This window comes from Pinus tabuliformis, chromosome 6, assembly GCF_031772625.1.
Source record: "Pinus tabuliformis cultivar Carrire ecotype Pingquan chromosome 6, CPIR1, whole genome shotgun sequence".
Classification (NCBI taxonomy): Eukaryota; Viridiplantae; Streptophyta; class Pinopsida; order Pinales; family Pinaceae; genus Pinus; species Pinus tabuliformis.
Window position 1 is genome coordinate 662879233 of NC_142292.1, and position 15093 is coordinate 662894325.

Genomic DNA, 15093 nt, shown 5'->3' on the forward strand with positions numbered 1-15093 from the left:
TTGGGTTCCAAGACCACAAGCTGCCCTTATGGCACTTTATCCTCCAAACTTTGAACCCTAGGGCTTGGAGTACCTCCAAAGCTACAAAAATCAACACTCCCTCTTAGCGAGGGAGGTAATTCCAAGAGTAGGACGTATCTCATCATCATCATCACTGCTTGCAACACTTGTGCAACATTTAGCGCTCACAATCGCAGCAATCCCTATACGATGAACTACGCCCTTTTCGAAAGTGTCATTGTCACTGCTGGAAGAAACCTACTTCTTCTTATTATCCTGTAACGTCTTCCACTCTTTCCATGATTGATTCTTAGTAGTTCTAGGAGCACCCTTGCTCACTACTGACCATGTACTCTTCTTAGGTTGCAAAATCTCCCTTTGAATCTACAAGCTCCCTCTCGAACTAGACTCCCTCTGAGTCTCTAGAACCTAGGCCTTCTCGGAAAAGTGTACCTTCTTCTCAGGAACCTGTGCTTTCTCTTCTGAAGCTTGCACTTGCTCTTACTTCTCTGGAACTTGCACCTGTCCCTGCTTCTTTCCATGATCCTAAGGCTTGGCAACCAACCTGTAGAAACCATGCTCTCTAACTCTGAGTACAATCCCATTAGACTTAGAGCCTTTGAGCTCGAGTCTTGCCTTTCCATCCTGGAACAAGACCTCAAACCCATTCTTCTCCATCATCGAGTTGGATAGCACATTATATTTGAGTCCTGGTACAAATAGTACATCCTAGACCCACATCATACATCTTGTCTCCATTCTGAATGGCACAACACCCGATCCTCGGATCTCCAACTGACTCTTGTCACCCAACACCATGTGCAACTTTGAGTCCCATCCAGCTAGAGTCTCAAAATATCCTGTGACCCTGTCATATGCTTCGTCGCACCACTGTCCATGTACCATCCATCCTCTTTGATAGTACTCTGCGAGAAATGAGAAATCATAGAAAAATCCTCCTCTTCGTCTTCCAATCTTCTAGCGAGCTCATCCATCTCTGCTTTATTGGCAATAAGGGTGGCCTGCTTCCCTTTTCTTTTCTCATCATCTCCCTTCTTCTTCTTCGGACATCTTGACAAAAAATGACCCATCTCGCCACAGTTGAAACACTTGAATTTACTCAAGTCCTTATTTTTCTTACCCTTCATTCGTGATGCAAGTGCCACGTCATCATTTGAAGCTTTCTACTTCGGCTGAAGATCCTCGTTTCACAACTCTTCCTGAATGAAGTCATCCCATAGCCTATCCCAGTCTAGTAGATTCTCCATGGCAATGATTCCTTTGATGAAGGGTTTCCATTCCTCAGTGAACCCTTTCAAGGAAATCCTTACCTTATCTCCATTTGAGACAGTCACATTGATGGTAGCAACCTCATCCTGGACCTAAGACAATATCATTAGATACGAGGTCACCATTTCACCCTTTAACATCTTGGTGGACTTCAACTTATCCTCCAATACCAATACTTGGTTCGCATTCTTATTCTAGAACAAATTTTGAAGAGACACCCACATCTCATGAGCGGTGTTCTTCCCGGACAAATGAGGTATTAGGGCATCCCTCACACCATCTAGGATGATCAGTCTCGCCCTCGCATCCAAATCTTCCCATATTTCCAGCTCCTTAGGGTCGGTTGGCTTCTTGATCTCTTTCTTGGCAAAATCCTAGATCTTGTTGACCTACAATATCAACTTGATCCTTTCCTTCCATGGAATATAGTTGGACAACCCCTCCAACATGTCCTCATATCGAATACCTGCCTGCAACTTCAACATTGTAGTGAGCCCTTCACTCACAATGTGACCAACTCCCTCTCATGCTATACTTCACTACGAACAACTCTGATTAACTTACTTCCAAAGTACCTCAGACAATCTCTGATACCATGTTGAATTTCCATGACCTTGGGTCTAGGTTAGATTCTTATAATCACTGACGCTACCAAACCAAGAATCTCAATCATAAAATAATTTTCACAACGGAAATATAAAGCAGTAAATCATATACGCACAATATACGTAGTTTTAAACAAAATTGTATAATAATGTACAATCACCAATCTTCGTTATATTAATCCAAATATGATAAATACAACAGCCTATGGTTACAAGATACAATGAAAAACTTTCCTGCAACACTTCTATATCATATCTTTTCCTGTCGGTCCGTCGCACCTGTACTGCTCACTAGTAGTGCCTTAGTCCATCAAGGCCACTACACATCGAGACTCCAAGAGGGTTGCCTCCTATCACTGTTGCAAGTCACGTCTGCTACAATGAACATGGGCTCATCAAACTGCTCTCTGGGTTGGCCAATTCCCGAGCTCCAATCTGCCACGCTAGCAACAACTTTAGTCCATCAAAGTGTTGCACTTCAGCACCGTCCTTCACCCAACCTTTAGCTACTCTTCGTCCTTCAAGATAGCTTGTCTAGGGCTACTTTGGGTAGCCAACACGCTTCCCTCCAACCAGCTCTATGACACCCAATCTCGTCACTGTTGGATCTGCACCTAATATGAATTTTCCTCACCTCGGAATGTCATATATGTGGCTCCAACAAGCTTCTCTATAATTTGATCCAATCTGGTCAATGCTTGACCCAACACTTAGCAGCAATGAAGAAGATACATACCTTGAATACTGCTATTCAACACTGCAGAAATATGATCACTGGTTAGGGCACAACTGCACCCCAAATTCTTCCACCATCTATGGTCAATTCAGCCTCATAAAAATGCGGTTCCTTCTCCTCCACAAGGATGGATACTTCATTGTGTGAGTGGGCTCTTACATCTCCTTGTTTAGGGTTTGTTTGTCCCTCAAACTAGCCACTACAGGCCTGCGGCCTCACCATCACATGAAAGTCAACATTTCGGCCTGTTTAGAGATGAATTACCACTTGAAAATAGTCCCAATCTATCCTTGTAAACTCAGCCTAACAACAGACTTCCACACCCTTCAAAATAGTCACAAGAAAACCCAAATGACTCCCTTTCTCCTTGTTGAAGTAGCTTCTTGATCTGCGGCCCTAAAACAGAGATCCCCTCCTTGTTCAACGAACTTTTCTCTTGCTTTGTGTTGCACTTTTGGATGCTTAAAATGACTCCATATCAACTTCTATATATACCATAAATAAGGGCTTCCAAAACGTCATGTTTGAAGCAACACGTCCATTGGATTCTTCAAGTCAGCCCACTTGACACCTAATAATAATTATGTTAACTTTAAAAATTCATATATCTCTAACGACAACTCAAATTCAAACGATTTTTGATGCATTGGAATCATCTTTCTGAGCACTATCATCCTCATCCATCACATGCCGTGAATACATCATGGTTTTGCCCCAAAACACGATGGGTGCCAAAACCCCATACTTGGGTTCCATGACCACAAGCTACCCTTGTGGCGCTTTATCCTCCAAACCCTGAACCTCAGGGCTTGGAGTACCTCCCAAGCTACACAAATCAACACCTCCATATTCCTCTATTAGATTAAAAAATTTACTTTGGAATCTTGTCATGTGCCTCAAGCATCCACTATCTACATATCATTTGTTTTGTTGGTTTTGAGTATACAGTGCAATACCACATTCTTCCTACTTCTCTAGCTTATTTTTCCATACTTTTGGATATTGTTCCTTATGCTTGAGTATGTTTTATTCAATGTATTTATGTAGAGGCCTTTTTAAGTCATTTTTACAATATGTTTCTTTGTGTCCACAATTACCACACTCATAGCATCCAACTTGATCTAATAGAGGATCACATGAGTTATGGTTTCTAAGTGCATTTTTGTTCACAATTATAGGAATTTTCTTCATAAACTTTATTCTCAAGTATATAAACAAAGATCTTAGGTTACCTTTTGCATTCTTTTTATAATGTCTTTGAGATTTACTCCCCCTTGAGGGTTCCGTAATTTTGTTTATAACCAAGACCTGTCTTTATTAAAGGTGACCTTTGGTTGTTGAGAATATGATCTAACTATTATGAAACCAGCTCACAAAAAGATAGAAAAGATAGATCAACGCCTTAGAATTTGGCCTCTTCGAGGGGGAAACCTCCTTTACATTACACAAATGAACAATTCTTTGATGATTCAAATGACAAAACCTCCTTTCTATATATAGGAGTCTAAGGGGTCACAATATAACCAAGCCGACCTAACAATAATAATATAAAAGCACAAAAATAACAATAGAGGGATTCTATGGGGCACAATAATAACAATTTGGGGACAATAGGGGCACAACAATAATAATAAAGGATACAACGACAATAGTAATGGGGGAATCACTAGTATTATAGGGACCTAACATGCCCCTCTCCTTCAAAAAAGTGTTGTCCTCAACGCTTAAGTAGTTTTGGATGCTTCTGTATAAAATTCGCAGCCTCCCATGTGGAATCTTCAACATGTAAGTTCTTCCACTTGATGAGATACTCTGAAATTGATCGATTTCATAGCTGTCGAGTTCTTGTTTCTTTGACTGCTTCAGGTTCCAATATGATTTTTCCTTCCTCATCAAGTTCTGGCAATATTGTTTGAATTGGAAGCTTGTCACCTATAACCTTCTTTAAGCATGAAACATGGAAAACTAGGTGCACTCGGGACGCTGCAGGAAGCTCCAATTTATATGCCATAGTACCTATATCTTGCAACACCTTGTATGAACCATAATAATTTGGTGATAATTTACTATCCTTCTTAGCTTGCTTGAGGGACATTTGTTTATATGGTTGTAGTCGTAGGAATACCCAATCACCTACATCAAAACTTCTTTTGTTGCGCTGTTGATCTGCGTGTTGTTTCATTCTATTTTGTGCCAAGGTGAGGTTATCCTTTAAGAGTTGGAGAACTTGTTGTTGATGCTCGATGTGATCTTCCATTGCTTGAAACTTAGAATTTTCTCTTAAATATGATGTGATGGATGGTGGATGATATCCATAAAGTGCCATAAGTGGAGTCATTTTTGTTATAGTATGGAAGGAAGTGTTATACCACCATTCAGCCAGAGGCAACCATTTGACCCATTGTGTCTGTTTATCAGATACAAAGCAATGAAGACATCCTTCGAAAAATTTGCTTACTATCTCAGTTTGCCCATAAGATTGAGGATGATAAGATGAGCTATGAGCTAACTGAGTACCAAGACAAGAAAATAATTATGTCCAAAAATTTCCAGTGAAAATGGGGTCTCTGTCACTTACAATAATCTTTGGGTTTCCATGTAGCTTTTGAATTATTCCATAAATGCAGTAGAAACTGTACTCGCTTTAAATGGATGAGATAATGCACAAAAGTATGCATACTTGGTAAGTTTGTCAACTACCACCATGATAACACTCTTTCCTTCGGACTTGGGTAAACTTGTGATAAAATCCATTGAAACCTCCTCCCAACATTGGATTGGAATGGATAAAGGTTGTAATAGTCTTGGGGTCTTAATTGTTTCAACTTTATTTTGTTGGCAAACTAAAAATTCCGCCACAAAAGTTTGAATATCCGATTTAAGGCCATCCCAAAAAGAATCCTTCTTAACCCTGTGGTAGGTTTTTATAAATCCTGAGTGCACTCCTAAGGGAGAGGTGTGCAACTCCCTAAGAATCTTTTGTTTGAGTTGGGAATTCTGACATAGGTATAACCGATCCATGTACCATAATGAATCATTTTTCCAGCTAACTGTATCAGATGTACTGGGATCTTGTTGTATCTTTTGAATGAGTGCCCACACTTCCGCATCATTCTTCCATTCATCCCTTGCTTCATTTATCCAATCTGGTTGGTTAATAGAAATGGCGCAAAGAAATGCTTCCAAATCCTCGTCCTTTCTTGAGAGTGCATCTACCACAACATTTTGCTTCCCTTTTTTGTAGATGATTTCAAAGTCATAACCCAACATCTTTGTGACCCATTTTTGCTGCTCTTCTGAAGATAATCTTTGTTCTAAAAAGTATTTAAGACTATCATGATCTGTTTTTACCTTGAAGTGTCTTGCCATTAGGTAGGGTCGTCATTTCTTAAGTGCATGTAGTATTGCCAACATTTCCTTCTCATATATAGCTTTGTGTAAATACTTTCCTTTGATTAGACGACTTCGAAAGAAATGGGTCTTTCTTCTTGCATTAAAACAACACCAATTCCATTTCCTGAGGCATCACATTCCATAATAAAGGTTTTTGTGAAGTCTGGTGTAGCTAACACTGGTGCTTGGCACATTGCCTCTTTAATATTTTCAAAGGCCTTTGTTGCTTCTGTAGTCCATGAAAATGCATATTTCTTCAATATTGTTGTTAGAGGTGTTGCTATTCTCCCATAATTCTTAACAAACTTGCGATAATACCTTGTCAACAAACTTGCGATAATTCTTTATGGATGTGGGGATTTTCCATTCCTTAATGGTTTTAATTCTGCTAGGGTCTACCTTAACACCTTCATGAGATACAATATGACCCAGATATTCCGCCTCTTGTACTGCAAAGAAACATTTGGAGCTTTTTGCATATAATTGTTTCTCCTCCAATAGTTTGAGCACCATGTCAACATGTTGGACATGATCTTTCCAAGACTTGTTGTAGATTAGTATATCATCAAAAAATACTAACACAAATTTTCTAAGGAAGGGTTTGAAAATGGAATTCATCAAACCTTGAAATGTAGAAGGTGCATTAGTAAGGCCAAAAGGCATGACCAAAAATTCACAATGACCCTCATGAGTTCTAAATGCTGTTTTTGGAATGTCTTCAGTCTTCATTCTGATTTGATGATATCTTGAATGAAGATCCAACTTGGTGAAGTAAATTGATCCATGCAATTCATCCAATAATTCATCAATGACGGGAATGGGAAATTTATCTTTAATAGTGAGCTTGTTGAGCTCCCTATAATCTGGACACATGCGCCATGATCCATACTTCTTGTGAACCAATACTACTGGAGCAGAGAAAGAACTTTGACTAGGTCGAATTATACCAGCCTTTAGCATTTCTGCAACCATACGTTCAATTTCACTCTTTTGGACATAGGGATACCTGTAAGGCTTGATGTTTGGAGGAACACTTCCTGGAATCAAATTAATAGCATGATCATAATCATGAATAGGTGGGAGGCCTTTGGGAGTCTCAAATACCTTTGAATGATTTTCCAAGACTTTTTGGAGATTTGGAGAAATGGATGATTTCGATGTGGGAACCTTTAGTGAACATAATTGTGCAATTATGCCTCATTGTTCTTTCTTTAGAAGCTTTGTCATTCCATTAGAGCTTATTATCTTTCCTAGTTTTCCCTGCAATACCCCTTAATTCAACTTCCTTTCCTTATGAAGAGAATTTCATGAAAAGTTCTTGAAAATTAAAAGCTATTGTACCCAAGGATTGTAGCCATTGGACTCCTAGTACAACATCAACACCACCCATTGGAATGGAAAGCATTGGGCTATTCAATACATATTCTCCCATGGATAGCTTGATATTATGGCACTTTCCTGAGAAATTTATGGTTCCTACACTTGCAACCATCACTTGACACTCTGGCGCTGGATATAGGAAGCAATTCAATTCCTTGGCTATCTTACAATGAATAAAATTATGGGTACTTCCTGAATCAATCAACACTATTACCTTTTTCTTCTTGACATGCCCTTCTATCTTGATAGTTTGAGGAGTGGTAATTCCAGCCAATGCATTACAAGATATGGTTGGATTCATTTCTTCTTTTTCTAGGGTTTGTTCCTGGTGTATATCCTCTTCTTTTGACGTTTCTTGTTCCTTTTCTTCCTCCTCTTCACAATCTATGTAAAATAATTTCTTCTCGACGCACTTATGACCTTTAGTGTATTTGCTATCACAACTGTAACAAAGCCCTTTTGCTCTTTTTTCTTCAAATTTTTGTGGTGTCAACCTTGAGGTTGTGGATGGCTAGGGGCATCAACACTTCCATCTTTATGATTGTGAGTGGTAGGCTTCCTTGTTGCCATAATTTTGCTTTCCATTTTTCTTGCCAACCTGAATGCCTTCTCCAATGAATCTGGTTCCCAAAGGCGAACCTCATGTTGGACGTTATCTTTTAAAGTCCCTATGAACACATCAATCCTATGCTCCTCTGGAATATCTTTTACCCTTATATTCAGTTTTTGGAAGTCCTCAATGTGCTCCATCATTGAACCCTTTGGTTTGAGATTTATCAATTGGCTAAAAGAAGTGTTGCTTTTTGTATCCTCATAATGTGCTATCATTCATCCGTAAAAATAGCCCAAGTGACAATTTGTTTATGAGAGAAAAGCCATTGATACCATACAAACTAATTTTGTTCCAGATATAAAGTTGCAATGTGTACCTTTTGTGTGTTTTGCACATTATGGAGATCGAAAAATTGCTCCATCTGTAGTATCCATGTTTCGGGATCCTTGCCATCAAACTTCCTCATATCAATCTTTGGAACATGGTGGTTCTTCGATCCAACGTTAGAGTCTATGAAATCATGATTAACATTTATTTTTTTCTCATCATGAGTTTCCTTTACTACCCTTTCACCATTAGTAAGCATTTCTTGTAGAAACTTTGTCAAATCTGTCTTCAAATCTTCCATGCCTTTCTTTAAATCATCCATCTTAGCTTCCACGCCGTCCATCTTAGCTTCCACACCATCCATCTTAGCTTCCATGCCGTCCATCTTAGCTTCCACGCCGTCCATCTTAGCTTCCACGTCATTCATCTTAGCTTCTACGCCTTTCTTTAAACCATCCATCTTAGCTTCCACGCCTTTCTTTAAACCATCCATCTTAGCTTCTACGTCTTTCTTTAAACCATCCATCTTATTTTTTGTTACTTTTTGTGTGAGTGAAATTTGTTGCACTTGGTCTCGTAATTTTGATATATCATGTTGCATTTCTTCCTCTTCTTCATGAGTCATGCTAGAGCTTTTAGGTTTCTTACTAGGTGTTTCCATTTTCTTTCTTGGGGGCTTCAATTACAGATAATAATGCTTCACTATGCCATTTGAATTCTTTCAAACTAATTTTTCAAACTAAGCTTATGCAAAAATTTAAAAAAAAAATACACACCTTTTTTCACTTTGTAGGAGCTCAATATTGAATCTGATTTATATATTTAATTTTGGATCTCCAGGTCTGAAATTTCTTCATGCGGTAACCCTCTGAGTAATCTTTCTAACCCTGAAAGTCTGATCAAGATTGGATTCTCCAATGAAGAGTTATGCCAAATCTCCCACGATGACCTGAGTATAGACTAGTTCAGTAAAGCGAACTTGTACGACATTTTGCAGGTCACTGTTTCAACCTTAGGTTCTAAAAATGATACCCAAACAAACTACAATCCGTCCTCTTTCTGAAACTTCTTACGAAAATCCAATCTGATGCTCAGAACGAAAGTTATGACGATTTTCCCAAGGTGACCTGTTTGGAATGTAATTTGGGGGTCTGAAAAAACCCTAACTTCCTCAGATTATATCTCCAAAAATATAGTGAGACCATATCTGAAATTTGGGGCCGAGGTTCAGATTGATTTCTTCTCAAATGGGTTTTTTTTTAGCTTCTGAAACTTCATAGCGAAAGGGTTATAATGAAAATTCCATGATGACCCGTTTTAGATGAAATTCTGGATCTTGCAAAAACCCTAACTTCCTCATATGGTATCTCCGAAAATATAGCGAGACAAAATATGAAATTTAGACCCGAGGTTCAGTGCGCTTTAGTCTCAAATGGGTTTTTTTTGTAGCTTCTGAAATGACACAGAAAAAACGTTATAGCGAAAATTCCACGATGGCTTGTTTGGTGTAGTGAAACCCTAGAATCCAAAGCTCTGATACCATATGTTATGAAACCATCTCACAAAAAAGATAGAAAATATAGATCAACGCCTTAGAATTCAGCCTCTTCGAGGGGGAAACCTCCTTTACATTACACAAATGAACAATTCTTTGATGATTCAAATGACAAAACCTCATTTCTATATATAGGAGTCTAAGGGGTCACAATATAATCGAGCCGACCTAACAATAATAATATAAAGGCACAAAAATAACAAGAGAGGGATTATATGGGGAACAATAATAACAATATGGGGACAATAGCGGCACACCAATAATAATAAGGGATACAACGACAATAGTAGTGGGGGAATCACTAGTATTATAGGGACCTAACACTAACATTTTAGTTCCTTTTACAAACCTTGAACTTAGGTTCAATTGAGGAGTCACTTTCTCTAGTTCCCTTATCAAGGAAACAAGTTTAGCTTCTACATTTTCACAATGTATTTCCTTATCTTTCAGCTAACTTGTCAATATTTCTTTTATTCCTCTAGTTTCTTTTAGTTCACTTTTGAGGATATTGGTTGATATTCCATCACAACCTTCATTCTCATACTTCTACAACTATTCTTTCATTTGTTTCACCTTTTTCCTTATAATTTTTATTTCTTCTAAGTCACTTACAAGTTCTCCTTCAAGATCTACCTCCCATTCAACTTCTTCTTCAGAATTTGGGTCTTCTCTTTTATCATTCTAGCCAATATATTTATCATTTATAGCTATGAACATGACTTCTCCTCTTTCATCATCAGATGCACATTCATCACTTTCTTTAGATGAGTCACCATTCTCTTTGGAATAGAAACACTTCCTTTTTATAGACCCTTTCATTTTATGATTTGTAGATCTCACATTAACATTATAACTCCTTTTATCATCACCGTCATTTACATTAGCATAGAGACACTAATATGCATAATTTCATATTCTACCACACTCAAAGCATTTAAATGGAAGCTTACCTTTGAATCTGATAGTCCCTAGTTTAAGCTTTCTCACAAATTGAGCTTCTTCGTCATCTGATTCATAGTTGAAAACTTTATGGGACTTTAAACTGATTATCTCCTCTGCTTCTTCGAATTCTACTTCCTTTGAACTTGACTTCTCATTCTATGTTCTCGTTTCATATGCAGTGAGGATTCGATGTAGAGCATCCATACCTAGCTTTTGAAGGTCAGTTATCTCTTCAATGGTTAAGACTTTTGGATTGAATCTTGGTGGAAGAGATATTAGTAATTTGTGCACAATAATTGATTACTCAACTGGTTCACCGAGTCATCTTATAGTATTAACAATTTCATTTACATGAAGAAAGAAGGCAACAATAGTTTCATCTTCATCCATATTCAAACTTTCAAAATTTCCTTCATGAGTTTGACGCTTTGCTCTTTTCACCTTCTCATCTCCTTTGTGGCTACTTTGAAGCTTATCCCAAATCTATTTTCATATTTGCAATGCAACATCTTTACAAACTCTGTATTTTTTAAACCACTCGAGATCTCATTCCATACTTTTGCATTGTTTGGGTATATCTCTTTATCATTTGGATCAATTGGAGGAGTTGCAAGGAGCTGATAACCATTCTCAATAAATAGCCAAATGGTAGTGCCTAGAGACACAATACAGGTACTCCTGCTTACCTTATAGAAGTCATAGTTTTTGCCATCAAATAGGGGAGCTTTGCTTGAGGAAGAACCTTTGTAGTTGGCCATGACCCCTTGCGATCTATCTTCTAGTGGTTAAAATGTCTATGAAGTAAAGTGGCTCTAATACCAATTGTTGGATTATGATTATATTGATGGGGGATGAATCAATATAATGCCCAATTTTAATGATTAAAATAATTTAGACCTTTTAAGCATTAGTGATGCAAACAACACATGAGAACACCGTATATACATAGAAACCCTGAAAGTCAAAAAACCACAAATCTTATGTGTAAGAATATTCTTGTAGGCACCAATCTATTATTAGTTCAATTTACTGGAACCAACCAGAAGGAGACACCCATCCCCTGATTTTACAAGCACCAACCTAAAGGAGACACCTTTCTCCTGATTCTACAGGCACTAACCTGAAGGAGACTCTTGTACCCTGATTTACAGCGATTTTACGTTTTGTTCTTCCTTGTTCCTCTCAAATATACACTATGCTCTTTTTTCTATAGTTCTGCACACAACTAGAACTTTGATCTTCTCAATACTCCATCGTCTTGCTACTATGTATTTTATAGTTTTGCCAATGTCTTTGTTGATTACAATGTTGATTTGTTGTAGGGATTTAACATCGCTCCTCTCACTTATTCAACATTGTTTTAATCTTTGTTTCTCCTTTTGCTTGATCTGTTATAACTCCCTTAGTATCATTCGTTTTGGCTATTCACCCTGATTACTTACTCTCTTCGTGCATGTATTATTTCAACAACATTTTCAATTGATTAGTTTTGTATTTATAGATCATGGTCTTTTTTACCATGGGTATTGACCCATGTTATTGTGGGTTGACTGGGTCACTTAGTTCAATGTGCCTATGTGCTCTAAAAAACTCCTTGACTCCCTTGGTTATCACTCATGAATTTCCCCCTTGAATAACACAATTCATATTTCCAATGGTTCCAACCCTTTTTACCTGAAATCTCTAGCTTCTTTCCATCTAATCTTCTATCACATGTGCCTTTTACATATGCCTAATTTCGTGACCACGGGCTCATCATATTGGGTTGCATTTCCTGATACAACGATAATTATCCCTCAAAGGCTATTCCTTAAACCCTCATGACCAAGGGTCATGATTATTTCCTTCACATACCAGACACTAGAGATCCTCTTAAGCCCTCAAATCCAAGTCCTAGATGAATGAGCATTTACAAGCAATTGTTGTGACCTTGTCCCTTTCTCGATACTGAAAAAATGTTTAAATTCCTTAGCTCTAAGTGCTAAATGATTAAGCAATCATTAATGTAGGTTAACTTTGGTCCAAACATACCACCAGAATACACTCCATTTACAACCATCTTGGTATCGGTATTTTAGCACCACATGTTAAGTCATTAGACCCTCGTGACTGTACATCGTGACCTTGATCCAAACATACTTCTTTGATAGATATACTGAAATACCCTAGTATGGGCCTAGAAGAACTAAGCCCTTGGTTTTTTGAAACTAAGGCTTGGAACCCTAGTTCTTCACTTTTTATCCCAAAACAAAATACATGAGAAAGATTTGCCAAATGGGGTCCTCACACAAGTCCTGAGACATTTGCGTTAGCCAGATCAATCCACCATGGACCAATTAGGATCCGCCACATGGTTCTATTTCCATATCATATGCCACATAATTTCTACCATGTCATATTTGATACCAGTCTTGGTGTTTATCTACAAAATTGGACTCTGGTACTAAGTGCTCTGGTGCTGAGTGCTGGCATGTACCTACACCTATCACCTGTTAGTTGTCTAATCATTTGGAAAACAATCAAAAATGAATACCACATGTCACTTGCTTATGGTGCCATGTCATCAAATCTACCACATGTTATCCAAATGGTGCCACATCATAACACTTAGATGTTATACTAGATATCAGATCAAGTGTATTCCTTGCTTTAACCATTACGCATGTGTGAGTGCTATATGGATATGGATCATTGGATTGAGACATTCATAGCCATTGGATCCATCGTGTGCACGACTATACTATAACCTTTTCACATGTTATGAGCTTGATATTGGTATGGGTTGTTAATCGCGTGCCTGATATGGATCTAGGTCATTTATATTGTGCTCGGTGAATCGTCGTAGAAACAACAAGTTTTGGTCCATGAAACACTAATTCTCTTTCAATTCTTGCGTGGTTTTCCAATGAAAATGATCCCAACATCCTACTCGGCCTTTGGTTGCTCAAACTTTAGCGTTGCATGTAGGTATCCTATGGAAGCACCAAATTTCACCAGTCCAACAGTCTAATCGACCCTTTGTTGCACAATCTTTGTTCAGATCCCCCTGAGCTTTACATCAATGGCAACATGTTAGGATATTCCAACACATAGGATATAGTTAAGTTCAACTTGGTCTAGTATAGAGTTAGGTAAAGTGTCTTTCTTTACCGTTGTACATTTTGTAACTTACAATCCGACGGTCACGATATGTAGTGATCCAACGGTTCACTCTCACCTCGGTATTACCGACACTTGATCCGTGGCTTGACACCCGATTGGTCCATGAGTTCTATTTAAAGCGCATGGAGGGTCATTGTTCGGGTAATCCGTGCATGAGAGAAGCTTATGTAAATTTTCATTCTTTGATTAATAAATTGCCTGTAGTACCCACGTTGGGACAGGCCGTGGACTGTTTCCCTCTTTGAGGGTTTTAACCACGTCAAAAATACTGGTGTATTGATCTGTGATCTGGTTGTGAGTGGTGTCCTTTTGGTATTCTTTCTGAGGAACTTACCCTGTAAATTCCTACATGGTATCAGAGCTATTTGAGGGCCGCGTCCGTTGGTGATCCAAATCTGAAGCCGGTAGAACTGCATGCGGCTGTCGTTTCCTAGATCTGCTGTTTCTGACTGCTTTCGGGCTGAGAGGATTGCTCTGTTGCGTTCGGAGCATCTGTTCCAGTGAGGAACCCCTTTCGTTTCACGCGAAAAGGTTTCCGGTAGCCCTAGCTGCGTCATTTTCAGATCGGGAGGTATACAGTGTTTTTGCAGTTTGCTGTTATTTTCTCTCTGCTTATTTCGGTTTCGGTTTATTTAGCCTTTTTTTTTAACCGGATCTATACCTTTCATTTCTGCGTATGCTCTTTGCCCTGCGACTCTGTGCGATCTGGGCAAATCAGAAACAGAAAGGAAAGATTTTTCTCATGCGTATGCTCTTTTCCCTGCACCTTAGTGTGATCTCGGAAAATCAGAAACATTGAGAAAAATATTTAGTTTTCGGCTAAAGCTAACTTTGAGATTTAAAAAAAAAAAAATATATCTAGTTTTTTGGCTAAAGCTAACTTCGAGCCGCAAGGTTCGTTTTTTCTTTGCATATTCGTGTTGGGTTTTGTGTTTTGTAGGGAAAAAGAGCTTTCTCAAGGCAAGCACGCAAACCAAGGCCCCCCCCCCCCCCTCTCTCTCTCTCTCAAATTTTTTGTATAGATCAATTGGTTCAAAGCTATTTTAAGAGAGTAGAGGTCTTGGGTTCAAGTCTCCATTTTGTGGGGGCGGATTTTTTCATTCCCGCACATTCCCGCACTTTGCCGGCAACTTCAACAATGTTTTTTCAA